Source organism: Malaclemys terrapin, chromosome 15 (assembly GCF_027887155.1).
Source record: "Malaclemys terrapin pileata isolate rMalTer1 chromosome 15, rMalTer1.hap1, whole genome shotgun sequence".
Taxonomy (NCBI): Eukaryota; Metazoa; Chordata; order Testudines; family Emydidae; genus Malaclemys; species Malaclemys terrapin.
The window spans coordinates 11,508,640-11,522,597 of record NC_071519.1 but is presented as its reverse complement, the minus strand read 5'-3'; the positions used below and the strand labels follow the sequence as shown (position 1 = coordinate 11,522,597).

Genomic DNA, 13,958 nt, shown 5'->3' with positions numbered 1-13,958 from the left:
CCTCCAGAGACCCCCCCGCCCCTAACCACCACCCCTGGGATCCCATCCCCATCCAACCCACCCTGTCCCCTGACTGCCTCCACCCCTTATCCAACCCCCTGACCCCGGACCCCTTACCATGAGATGAGGCTCCTAGCCTCCCCACAGAGCCAAACGCTGCCCCACGGGAGCGCGCAGCCCCAGCCCCCAGAGTGCTGCACATGCAGCGGCATAGCTCATGGGGAGGGGGGAGCGTGTCTGACTCTCTGCGGAGCCCCAGTCCCCAGAGTGCTGCGCGTGGCAGCATGGCTCCAGGGGAGGGAGGAAGGCGGGGGAGGAGCCGGCGGCTTGCTGCGCTCGGCCAGGCGCTCTGGCCTGGGATCACGAACCCCGCGGCTTGCCGCGCCGGGAGAGTGGGGCTATGTGCCCACCCCTGCATTAGGGTGTGCCTGGGCACACCCCGTGCGCACGCCTATGATCAGTCACATCTGGCTCCAGAGTCACCCTTGCTGCGGGAGAGGTGCAGACTTGGGGCCGGGCAGTGAGGCAAGGGCTGATCACGTCTCAGTTGCCCCAGCCGTCCTGCTCTGGCGACGACAATCCCAGGTCCAGAGCAGCGGCTGCAGTGCAGGGAATCTGCCGTCCATTCCTATAGCTGCTCCTGCCTGGTTCAGGGGGAGAAGCCGTCTCTGAGCGGGGGGGACAGGGACTAGTTCCCGGGCTCTGAGCCACAGTGTCCAGCCATCACTGTCGGGTGTGTCTATACTATGGGGTTGTGCCAACATAGCTCAGTACCACAGCTAGGACCCTGTAGTGTAGACATGGTCCTAGTGTTTTTCACAGAAGCTTTATTCCCTAGGGAAAAGAACAAGGCGTCCTTGTGGCACCTTAGAGACTAACAAACTGATTTGAGCATAAGCTTTCGTGGGCTAAAACCCACTTCATCAGATGCGTGCAGTGGAAAATACAGTAGGAAAATAGATACACACAGAGAACATGAAATAATGGGGGTTGCCATGCCAACTCTAACGAGACTCCTCAATTACGGTGGGCTATTATCAGCAGGAGAAAAAAAAACATTTGTAGTGATAATCAGGATGGCCCATTTCCAGCAGTTGACAAGAAGGTGTGAGGAAGAGTAGGGGAAAAAATGAGCCTGGGGAAATAGTTTTACTTTGTGTAATGGCACCAAGAGACCCAGGCGTGACGGCTGCATTCAGTTCATCTACCCCCAAAAGGGCTGAGGCCGGAGACGCTCCCCAGGCCCCTCAGTCACTGCCTGCCCCCCAGGGCAGCTCCACCCCCAGCCTGCAGCCCCTTTTCTGTCTTTCAGCCACTCTGGGTCTGGTAGGGTTACCATATTTTAATTTTAAAAAAGGAGGACACTCCACGGGACCCCGGCCCCGCCCCAACTCTGCCCCTTCCCCACCCCCACCCCTGCCCCAACTCTGCCCCCTGCCCTGAACGCTCCGCCCCCTGCTCCTCCCCCTCCCCTGCTTCCCGCGAATCAAATGTTCGCGGGAAGCCTAAAACAGGGAGGCAGCAGGTAAGTTGGGGCTGGGCACGGCCCAGTCTGGCTGAGCGGCTCCCTCCGGCGGCCGGACGGCCCAGGCCAAGAGGCTCTGGCCCCGGCGTCTCCTGCCTGGCTTGGCTTGGGCCCTGGAGCGCCGGCCCCCGGCCCCTGGCCGAGCACCCCCGGATGAGCACTGCCAGCCCCGGGTCAGTCCCCGGCCAAGCACCGCCAGCCCCAGGCCAGCCCCCGGTCCCCGGCCGAGCACCGCCAGCCCCGGCCCAGCCTCCATCTCCCAGCCGAGCACCGCCGGCCCCGGCCTGGCCCCCGGCTCCCGGCCGAGCACCGCCGGCCCCCCCAGCTGAGCACCACCGGCCCTGACCCGGCCCCGCACCGCCGGCCGAGCACCCTCGGCCCAGCACAGCCGGCCCCGGCCGAGTACCCCCAGCCCTCCACTGCCGGCCCCAGCCCCCGGTCGAGCACCCCCGGCCCTGCACCGCCAGCCCCGGCCCCAGCAGTGCCGGCCCCCGGCCGAACACCGCTGGGCCCTCCCTCCCTGTTTTCCCGGACATGTCCGGCTTTTGGGGATTTACTCCCAGACGGGGATTTGAGGCCCAAAAAGCTGGACATGTCCGGGAAAATCCGGACGTATGGTAACCCTAGGGTCTGGGAACCTGTCTGGGCTCAGAGCTGACAGGCTGCCTCCCGCCTTATCCATCCTGCTGTGTGGCTGTCAATGAGTCCTTTTGCTTGCATAAGTAGCATCTAGGAGAATAACTCTATCAGATGCATTGGTGGTATAGTGGTGAGCATAGCTGCCTTCCAAGCAGTTGACCCTGGTTCGATTCCCGGCCAATGCAGCGATGTCCCTTTTTGTTGGCCAGGAATTGGTTTAATTTCAGTCACATTGGGCAATAATCCCATTCTCAACACAACTATTAGAGAATTTATGTCCCCCATCCCAGCAGGTCATTAAACATGCAGGGGGCAAGACTCTACAGTGATCTGTAGGAATCCCCCTTGTGTAATATGAGAAAGTCAGAAACGGTGGGAACGTGCATCATTGTATCTCCTTGTCTTCAGTGCATGGGTAGATGGCACTGGTAGAGAGTTGATTCCTTCACCCGCTCACTTCCCTGGTCCTTCTCGCATGAACAGAGAGCCACAATACCCCAAATCCAAAAGTGCAAACAATTCGATGGTTATTGGGGTGATTCCAATTTCCTTCCTCAGTGTCCCCCTTCCCAGCTCTGACGCCACAGAGCCTTGCCTGTGTCCCTATTCCCATTCTCCCCTTAGCAAAACAGGATTCCCATTCTCCCCCACCCCCCGCTTCCTGATTGACTGTAGACTATATAGTAAAACTTGAGTTCTGCTTAGCCCAGGGGTAGGCAACCTATGGCATGCGTGCCGAATGTCGCACACGACCTGATTTTCAGTGGCACTCACACTGCCTGGGTCCTGGCCGCCGGTCCAGGGGTCTCTGCATTTTAATTTAATTTTAAATGAAGCTTCTTAAACATTTTGAAAACCTTATTTACTTTACATACAACAATAGTTTAGTTATATATTATAGACTTATAGAAAGAGACCTAAAAACGTTAAAATGTATTACTGGCACGCGAAACCTTAAATCAGAGTGAATAAATGAAGACTCGGCACACCACTTCTGAAAGGTTGCCGACCCCTGCCTTAACCAATCATTTTACTGAAATTTAACTTAACCAATCCTAACATATTGTAACATGATTATCTAACCAATTATATCCCACCACCTTAATTGGTTTACACCCAACAAAATTAATTATACAGCAGACGAGAAACAATCACAGAACCAGATTAACAATAGAAAAATGGGGGCCGTAAAGATAAAACATACAGAAATGAGGGTTTCACAACGAAGTGATTTCTTGCCAGACAGGATGCTATCAAACTAAGTTTTCTTTAACCATCTTTATCTGGTGGTGATGGGCGCTATCCAGACAGGATCGTCTTCCTGACAGCCCAATAGCCCCTTATTTCAGTGTGACTGGTTTGGGATGTGAGGATGTGACCCTACGCTTCCCAGTTTATGGCTGTCCCTGCTGCTTAGCCAAAGGCCTTAGCCTGAGAACAAGGCCTCAGACTCTCCTAGTGAGAGAAGGCCCAGACACAGGCAGACTGTGATTTTGATTCTTTGTTTTTATACCTCTGTAACTAGCTAAGTGATAAAAATACATCTAAGTTCTTAAAGTATAGGCTTTACAGGCAGGCCTGAATATCTATATCCTAACAGTCATGTCAGGTTCACCGTGTGGTTAGATGTTTGGCTCTGTGTGTGTGCGTGTTCTCTTTGTGTTCTCCCTGTGTGCTGCCCCAGCTCTGCGCAGACAGCCAGCACAGCAGACCTCGAGCGAACTGCCCAATGACCACAGGATCCGTCAAGGTACGAAGGCACCAGGCCATGTTTAGTGTTGACAAAGCACGGTACTAATATCCCGCAGACCCTACCGGACCAGTAATACATGTATGCCCGTAACAATGGACCGGCTCAGTGAACGGCGGGATTTTTCGTTCTTCCCTAGGCCAGACAGAGACAATCCCTCTGAGACACATCTTTATACCCCGATACAAACAAGTTACATACTGCCCCTCTGACATAGTTAGTTACTGCCCCCTGACATGGCAAGTTATCACCCATCTCCTTGTACATGTTGGTTCAATCAAAACATCTCTATTACGTACTGTCATCCTGACTTTATCTTTTAGGAGGAGTCAGTTGTGTTCCTGTTATCCTTGGGGAGTGTTTTTTACCATCCTTGATATCAGGGTGTTCTGGTACCACTTGATATCGGGGTGTGTTTGCGTGAGTAACTCTGTGCCTAGCACTTCTTAGGAATGTGAATTTCTGCAATATCAGCCCTGTTCTTGCCAGATTCTGTGAGCAGGGCCTGTCTCTTGCCCACAGCTTGTCTTTGCTTTATATTAGTAAAGCTTTGACCACTACTTTAGCCCAGGCTTCAGGACTCATACCAGGCCTCTGATATAAGGGCTTATGTCTCACGCTCTCTTCCTACTAGACAGCGTTATAATTCCAGCTGTATGAGGTGTTTGTACGATGCTCCTGCAGGATGGGGGGAAACTAGAATGATAAAGTTTTGGATCAGTTTTTTGCCACGGCTGATTCTTTTTATGCTACAATAATAATGACATAAACAACAGTTAAGCACCAATGTGGACACAAGAACACATGGATATAAACTGGGCCATCAACAAGTTTAGCCTTGAAATTAGGCGAAGGTTTCGAACCATCAGAGGGGTGAAGTTCTGGAAAGGGGAGCAGTGGGGCGAAAAAACCGAACAGGCTTCAAGGCTGAACTGGATGAGTTTATGGAGGGGAGGGGATGATGGGACTGCCTGCAACGGCATGTAGCTGACCTGTGATGGCTAATAGCAAATATCCCTGATGGCCATGGATGGGACACTGGACGGGGAGGGCTCTGAGTTACTACAGAGAATTCATTCCCAGGTGTCTGGCAGGTGGGTCTTGCCCACATGCTCAGGGTCTAACTGATCGCCGTATTTGGAGTCAGGCAAGAATTTTTCCCTGGGTCAGATTGGCAGCGACCCTGGATTTTTTTCGCCTTCCTGTGCAGCGTGGGGCATGAGTCACTTGCAAGTTTAAACTAGTGCAAATGGCGGATTCTCTGTAACATGAACGTGATTTGAGGACATCAGTAACTCAGCCAGAGGTTAGGGGGTCTGTTACAGGAGTGGGTGGGTGAGGTTCTGTGGCCTGTGATATGCAGGAGGTCAGAGTAGATGATCAAGATGGTTCCTTCTGGCCCTAAAGTCTGTGAGTCTAAAAGAGAGAGGGAAATCAAGGAAAAAGGAAAAATAAGCCACAAATCATAATACTGTTAGGTAAGGAGAAGATCAAAGTTAAGCCAAACACTTCAACATAATAATTAACAAGAAAAAGGGGAGAGACAGAGTCTGGGTATGTCAAGATCACACTGACATTTGAACTCAGATCGCTAGAATCGAAGTTCAGACCTTTACACCATAGAAAACCTGCTACTGCTGCTGTCTCCGTACACCCGTGATGAGTAGGATTGAGCGGGGACAACCTTTGGATTTCAGTCCTTGAGTGTTTCTTTGTGCTCCCGGTCCCTCTCTCTCCCCTCCTCCCTCTCCCCCTGCCCGTTCTCAGGAATTCACCCCACAGCATTAAGGAAAAGCCAGAGGTTCCATATTCTATACATGCTGATGTGTCATCGAGGAGGTGACCCAGCTCATAACCAGGCAGCAGGAGAAAATGAGCCTTTCTGAGAAACTCCTTCACACAACGCCCAGTCAACCTGTGGAACTCCTTGCCAGGGGATGGCATGAAGGCTAAAATGATAAGTGGGTTCCAAACAGGTTTGAGTTTTTGATTGGTTTTGTTTCTTTCTCTCACCATAAATGTCCTCGATCATCTGGGTGGCAAAAAATGTTTGTAGGAGGCCAAGGGAAAATAAGAAAAGCTAAAAATCTGCCCGGGAGTGAGTGTCAGAGCAGGGAATGGAGATTTTCATGGACGGGGGTTAAGGGATAGAGGAGAGTCTTTTGCTGGAGCACAGGGAGAGGTTTTGCAGTTTCATTGTGATCAAGTGACAACCTCCCCTGCTGCTGCCCCAGCTCAGACCCCACTGATACCCCCCAACATGGGACCCACAGCCTCCCTGCTGGCAAAGCCTCCGATAAATGAGAGACAAGCTTCCCTGGTCTCACCCTTCTCCCAGCTGAAACCACCCTGCAGAGCCCAGAGCAACCCTCCTGCTGATCAGCTCTGAGTCAGTGTCACCTTTGGGTGTGCTGGAATTTACGTCATAGCCATAGAAAAACCCCTAGAAACCCCGAATTTAGTCTCTCAGGTTTTTCAGCCAGGACTGCACAGGGTCAATCTTGCCACCTTCAAGTCCCCAAAAGAACAAAAGGGAGAAACTTAATTCTTAAGTGCCAGCGTTATAAAAGCTTACGATAGAGAAACCTGAATAATAAATCACTGCAATGTAATTTCTACAACATCACATGGCTACTTTATAATCCACCTACATGATCTTCACCGCTATATGTAAACATAAATAAATGGAGATATCCTATCACCTAGAACTGGAAAGGTCATTGAATCCAGCCCCCTGCCTTCACTAGGAGGACTAAGTACTGATTTTACCCTAGATCCTCAAATAGCCTCTTCAAGGATTGAGCTCACCACCCTGAGTTTAGGAGGCTAATACTCAAACCACTGAGCTATCCCAATCTAACCCACAGAAGCACAGCGAGAAGAAACTCAGAGTTCCCCCAATGCTTAGGTGGAGTTTAGAGTCTTTGATCACCAAATCTAAACAGTCTGCTCATCTGCTGAGTCAAAAGCAACATCTTCCCTCCCAGTTTCCCCTTGCTTGGAGAAATCTATGCAAACGCTTCCTCCTCCAAAAGTCAGCTAACCAAACACGCCATTAACTAGATAGATTGTTTTTAAAAAGCCTGATACAAGAAAAATACAAAACTGAGACTAGCAAATAAATGTCTCTTTCCCCATGATCACACTTAAGAGAAAAGTGGGTGAATCACAGTTCAGGGCGCTGGGGCTGTTGGATGGGTACCCGCTGCAGGGTTACTCCCTGTCCCGGGCAGGTGCAAACAGAGGATGCAGCGACAGCCATCATTTAGTGACTCCCTGCAGGACCCCCCTCCACAGGGCTAGGAGCAGGGCCTGGATGGGTGCGATCTGGCAGCTGTGGATGCAGGGGAATGGACCAATCAGCTGCGGATGCAAGGGAAGGCCAATCGGGATGTGGACCAATCCGGGCTCTTTCTGAGCTTCAGCCTCTGCTCTGCGAAAATCCAGACATTGGCTCTTATTTGAAAAATCCACCCGGACAGAGGCTCAAAAAAGAGGCAATGTCCAGAAAACCCGGGCATATGATAACCTTGCCCAGGAGACCCCTGCATGCGACGAACGGCAGCTCCAGGCCTTTTCTCCCTGCCTTGGAATCAAGGTCCCTTTGTTACAGAGAGATAAAGAAGCCTGAACCCCCCCCCCCAGGTCTGACTTAATGTCAGGATTTCCCCAATGTCTCCTTGGAAGAACCAAATGTCTCTTCAGTCCCAGGGGAATGGAGTAATTCAGTTCTCCCAGGGAGCCGTTCTGAGTCCTTCATGCTCATTCCTTCACGTATGGTGCCACCATGTGGCTGGTTCATTTCCCTCCTCGATTTCAGACAGACACCCAATTTTTTTTGCACAAGTCACTGAACAGCAAAATCTCTCTGTGTCACTTCTCTGACCAGGGGTATTACATTCCATTGAAACTTTCTCTCCCACAATGCAAATAGCAGATGGGACATGGCTACCTTCTGCCCTGATCACCAATTGATCCTGACTAATGAGCTGAGGGTAGTAGGATTCTTGTCCCGGATCCAGGCTACACAGAACTAAAACCAGCACGTTCGCTATCTTGTCAGGAACCTCCAGGGGTACGGCGAGGATGCTCGCACTGAGGGCAAAGCCAAGCCATCGTGATTTGTATTCGAATCAGTAAAAGAGACAGAAAAGCTCCAAACCACAGCAAGAATCCAGGACTGGGGCTATCGGTGGTGTCATTCTTTGCATATGAACTTGGGACTTACGTATTCACACCCCTCCTTGAGGACCTGGTGGTGAGGGACAGAGGACCAGCCCTGTCTCTGGCCAGGAACGGTCCAGGTTCCTCAATGCCCAAGATCGATGGTAGCTAACAACAGAGCTGAAAGGTCAGAGGATGCAAAGCAAACGCCCTCAACGCGGTGGTTTGCCCTGTTATAGGGCCTGAGCGCGGCCATGAACATTCATCCTCGTGCCCAGCCTTCCACGTCCAAATCCAACTTCCTCACCCTCATAATACTGGGGTTAACCTATTAATACATATTAATGCCAGTTAACTCGTTATCACGCACACCACCTATTGCTCAGGCAAGTTGCTGGTTTGACATCTGCCAACGATTCTATCCTCAAATATCCCAGCCCACGGTCACTTCAGCGTTCCTGCCGTTGCCTGGTACTGTTAGGTTCCAACTCCTGTTACGGAGCAAGCTAGTCCTAGTTCCCCTAAATCTAAGGGTGACTGCAGGCCATGTAGCTATGCCAAGAGTCACAGGCCTACCACACGTATGCTACCTTGCTGAAGCTAATGTCTTTCAGGATACAGGCCTGTAGGTGCCTCCTGTTCCGGTTAAATATAATAAAGACTAAACTAGCCCTATAGGCTACAGTGTGACGGTTTGAACTTTTATTCTAGCAATCTGAGTTCAACTATCAACTATGAGTGGGATCTCAACATACCTAAGCTCTTCTCTCCGTCCTTTTTATTATTAATTATTATTATTTTGAAGGGCTTGGCTTAACCACAATCTTCCGTTTACCTAATTGTGTGACAATTTTTGGTTTATTTTTCCCTTTACTCCCCTCTCCCTTTTGTTTACATCCTTCTTTCTGTACCACAAGAGACTCTGCAGCACCAGAAATGGACACAAAAGTTTATATTTCGACTTTCTCCCCATCATGCAGGATACAAACACCTCCGCCAGCTGAAATTAAAACACGGAAGACAAGGAGCTACAGATGCATGTTCCCACGGTTTCTGACTTTCTCAAATGGCACACGCTCAGCCCTGTAAATCCACAGCTATCTGGGGTGGAGCGGGTGGTGGGGCAGGAAGTCTCAGGGGGAGAAGTGGAGGATGGTTGGTGGCCCGGGGTTTGGCACGGCCCCGCGTCCCTGGAGCTATTAGTGAAACCTTGCAAATCTGCGGACAATTTTTGCAGATTGTGGATACAAATTGTGTATCTGTGCAGGGCTCTAGACACAAGGACGACGCCTCTGGCTCAGCCTGTAGCCCTGTTCCTTGCATCCCCACCCCCACTCTGTCTTTAATCACCTGCTGGAATTTGGGACATAAATTCTCTGCTCATTGTGTTGACAATGGGATTATCGCCCAATGTGACTGAAATTAAACCAGTTCCAGAGAAGAAAAAAACACATCTCTGCATTGGCCGGGAATCGAACCCGGGTCAACTGCTTGGAAGGCAGCTATGCTCACCACTATACCACCAATGCATCTGCCAAAAAAAACCTCTGCCTCCTGTCACATGTACTAACAAAATGACTCACTCCTGCACAACTAATGAGCAGGGTGTGTGGGCTGGAGGCAGCCTGTCAGCTGTTAGCAGAGAGAGATTCCCAGAGTGCCTGAAAGATGGGGAGGGAGCTACTACATCCCGGGGTGAACGGTCACCCACCCCACCCTTCCCCTCAGAGAAAGGAAATGAAGATCAATCAATAGAATGACAAACTTGAGCGGAGACAGCTCCTTTTCAAGGAAACATTTGTGTTGCTCCCTGCTGCATACAGGGGGGTTTGTTGCTGCTGCTGATTCCAATCCTTGGGGTCTGTGGGCATAAGCCCACAGGGCAACGAAAATGATTCAGGGGCTGGAGCACATGACTTATGAGGAGAGGCTGAGGGAACTGGGATTGTTTAGTCTGCAGAAGAGAAGAATGAGGGGGGATTTAATAGCTGCTTTCAACTACCTGAAAGGGGGTTCCAAAGAGGATGGATCTAGACTGTTCTCGGTGGTACCAGATGACAGAACAAGGAGCAATGGTCTCAAGTTGCAGTGGGGGAGGTCTAGGTTGGATATTAGGAAAAACTTTTTCATTAGGAGGGTGGTGAAGCAGTGGAATGGGTTCCCTAGAGAGGTCGTGGAATAGGTCAGGCTTGACAAAGGCTGGGATGATTTAGTTGGGGATTGGTCCTGCTTTGAGCAGGGGGTTGGACTAGATACCTCCTGAGGTTCCTTCCAACCCTGATATTCTATGAGTCTATGATTCTATAATCACTTTGTCTTAAGGGTGTTTGTCTGTCACCTTCTCTGGGTGTTTGGTACATGGATGGAGGCAGCCCCCACTCCTGGGTCTCCTGAGGAAATAAAAGTTTTTGTGCAAAATAACAAAACTTTTCTCCGAAAGGAGGGAAAGGAAATGGGTCACACAAAAGCGCCAGGACACAAGGAATGTAGCAACCGGATTCCTCTATGCGCAGTGACTCTGAGAAGTGATTTATCGCCTCTCTCTTGTATTTGAAGCACTGTTTGGTTTCACCCTTGGTAACCTACAAGGCTGACACAATTTTATTGATTGTGACACTAGGTCTGAAGGATTCAATCATATTATTAAACAAATGTTAAAAAAATAGTCTGAACTTGAGCTCTCTGTCCTGACAGGCTGGTGTCCCCAATTTGGTTCCAAACGCTCTTCCAGAAACACCCCCGGGATCCCTGCACATGGCAGTGGGAGTGAAAGAAGAAATCCTCAGCACTGCCCTTCGCTCCAGGCTGGTTTTTCAGGGGGTCCCTGGGGCTGGAAGGGGGCAAGCTGAGGTCTGTTACCACACTGGCCAACAATAAAACTTCTCTCTGCTCAGATCTAGCGTGTCGTAATGCCCCAGCCTGGTCCAATAATTTGCACTGAAGTTCAGCAAACGGGACCTGTCGTTTTTCAATTCCAGCCATTGTAGGGTTCTCAACCAGACCCGGACAGTGCTACCAGAACGCAACCAGCCAACTAATGGGGTGGAGCCTACAGACAGTATCCTGTTGATGATGCTAATTATGTAAAGGGGGGAATGGTCCTGCTGTTGTGGGGAACTTTCCTGGCTTCTGCACTACAGAATCAGATAGGGGAAGGATCTGGGTCCTCGCTCCAATTCCCTTTCCCCGGAGTTGCAAGAGACAACAGTCTGTAACCCGCTAACGCCCCTTTGACTGGCATTAGCTGACCACTTAACATGCAATGGTCTCATATAATACCTAATGCCTTATGATAAATCTAGCCCACCGTGTATTTAGCTGAGAGCCTTTCCCTGATTGGTAGCAGGCTGGCATTGAAAGTCTCCGCAGTGCGATCGACTCTCCCTTCTCCTCTGTCAGTGCAGGCCTCATTCTGGGGTCCCTGCACTAGAGGGCTGGGATGAGTTTGGCACACAGATCCAGGAGTAAGAACAAGGCGTCCTTGTGGCACCTTAGCGACTAACAAATTGATTTGGGCATAAGCTTTCCTGGGCTTTGTCCACTTTGTCGGATGCATGCAGTGGAAAATACAGTAGGAAGATATATATACACAGAGGACATGAAACAATGGGGGTTGCCATACCAACTCTAACGAGACCCATCAATTAAGGTGAGCTATTATCAGCAGGAGAAAAAAAACTTTTGTAGATCCAGGAACATGGCCTTGTGCATCCGAAAGCTCGGCAGCTGCCGCTCATCATCCCAAACCCGCATGATGATGCGATCTCACCCGTGGGCGCTTGTTTCTCGGGCCCACAACTGGAGCTCCACCATCTGCAGCGGCTCCGGGAATGCCACCCACACGCTTCAATTAATGGTCACTGTGTCCCCCAGCAATCTGCTCTGCACGGAATCGTCATCTCCCCCTACGTCTATTCGCGTGGCTCTGCAAATGCTGCAAGATCGTGTACCCTGGGCTCACAACGCTCGTAACAATAACGCAGCGCCGTGCGGGCTCCGTGCTGCTGTCAGAGATGGCAGACAATGAGTAGGGTGTGTGGGACTTAGGAAAAAAGGTGTGAAAATGATGGGAGATGTATAAAATGATGGGATGGTGAACATTGCATTATGGGAAGTTGATCCCACTCTTCCCCGTCACCCCTGTGCAACCTGTTTGGGCCCCGGTATGCGTTGCTAAAATTTTCCAAAATACAGTGCAGTGGACAGTGGCGAGTCGCACGGTGGGATGCCTACCCACAGTGTGCCATATTCTGCATCAGTACAAACGCTCCTGGGGAGGACACTCACCACCAGCACAAGGAGCCAAGTAGGCATAAGCACAAGTGACATACTCACTGTGGTGACTGTTTGCTGATGGAACTTGAGTTAACGTAAGTCTGTCGTGCAGATATGGCCTGAGGTGTCTGAATTGCTCGGGAGAGGTGACAGCAAAAGTATGAGGCTAGGCTAAGACTCACTCAGGTATTTAGACACCTACTTTTGTGGATCTGGGCCTCCTGCACCTTAAAGGTTCTGGAACAAAAAGGCACCTAAAAAGAACCTGATATAATTTTTTTTTTTTAAATGTCATGACTTGAGGCTGTATAACGCATAGGGTGACCAGACAGCAAGTGTGAAAAATTGGGACGGGGATGAGGGGTAATAGGAGCCTATATAAGGAAAAGCCCCAAATATCGGGACTGTCCCTATAAAATCGGGACATCTGGTCACCTTAATAACGCATGATTTTTGAATTCTTGTGGTAGTCAAACAATCTTGGGGTTATGGCTGTGTATTCATTAGGTCGTGATCTTGGGGTTATGGTGTATTCATTAGGTTGTGAAGGCCAAAACTCTAACTGGGTTCAAAAAAGAACTAGACCAGTTCCTGGAGGACAGGTCCATCAATGGCTATTAGCCAAGATGCTCTGGGATCAACCTCGTGATCTGGGTGTCTCTAACTCTGACTACCAGAAGTTGGAAGTGGACACCAGGGGATGGATCGCTGGATGATTCCCTGTTCAGTTCATTCCCTCCAAAGCACCAGCATTGGGCACTGTCGGAAGCCAGGATACTGCATTAGCTGGACCGTTGGTCTGGCACAGTACGGCCGTTCGTATGTTCAGTAAAAATTACAGTAGATTTTTCCCTTTGAGAAGGATTTAATACAGGGGTCAGCAACCTTTCAGAAGTGGTGTGCCGAGTCTTTGTTTATTCACTCTAATTTAAGGTTTCACGTGCCAGTCATACCTTTTAACATTTTTAGAAGGTCTCTTTCTAGAAGTCTATAATATAGAACTAAACTATTGTTGTATGTAAAGTAAATAAGGTTTTTAAAATGTTTAAGAAGCTTCATTTAAAATTAAATGAAAATGCAGAGCCCCCCCGGACCGGTGGCCAGGACCCGGGCAGTGTGAGTGCCACTGAAAATCAGCTCGCGTGCGGCGTTCGGCACACAGGCCATAGGTTGCCTATCCCTGGTTTACTAGGAGATCGTATACAGCCCTTGGTGAATAGTTGGGAACCAAGTTCCACACACCAGCAGTGACGTGCGAAAAAGCACTAAGGGCTGGATCGAGAGGCAAAATAACAGTTGCAAAAGGCAACCCCCATTGGTGGATCATGCAAATGAAGAAGTTTTGACTCCAGGCCAGGAAAGCAGTCCGACTGGAAGTCACATGAGCCAACGGAATAAACATGTGCTATCAAAAGAAAAATGTAGAATTAAAAATTCCAAATTAACAATCACAATCAAAACACGGGACGTGCTGTACTAGAAACACAGAGGTCACTGCTAAAACTTCAAGCAACTATCGGAGGGGTAGCTGTGTTAGTCTGGATCTGTAAAAAGCGACAAAGAGTCCCGTGGCACCGTATATGCGTCTGACGAAGTGGGTATTCG

The 13,958-nt window shown here is 50.0% G+C and overlaps 2 non-coding genes across 2 annotated transcripts; one reads left to right on the top strand and one right to left on the bottom strand.

The window, feature by feature from the left end:
* The first annotated feature begins 2,277 nt into the window (after positions 1–2,277).
* On the top strand, positions 2,278–2,349 carry TRNAG-UCC (transfer RNA glycine (anticodon UCC)). The gene has a single exon. It is a non-coding gene; the product is annotated as a tRNA-Gly (tRNA).
* Positions 2,350–9,535: 7,186 nt separating this feature from the next.
* TRNAG-UCC (transfer RNA glycine (anticodon UCC)) lies at positions 9,536–9,607 on the bottom strand. The gene has a single exon. It is a non-coding gene; the product is annotated as a tRNA-Gly (tRNA).
* Between the last annotated feature and the right edge of the window lie 4,351 nt (positions 9,608–13,958).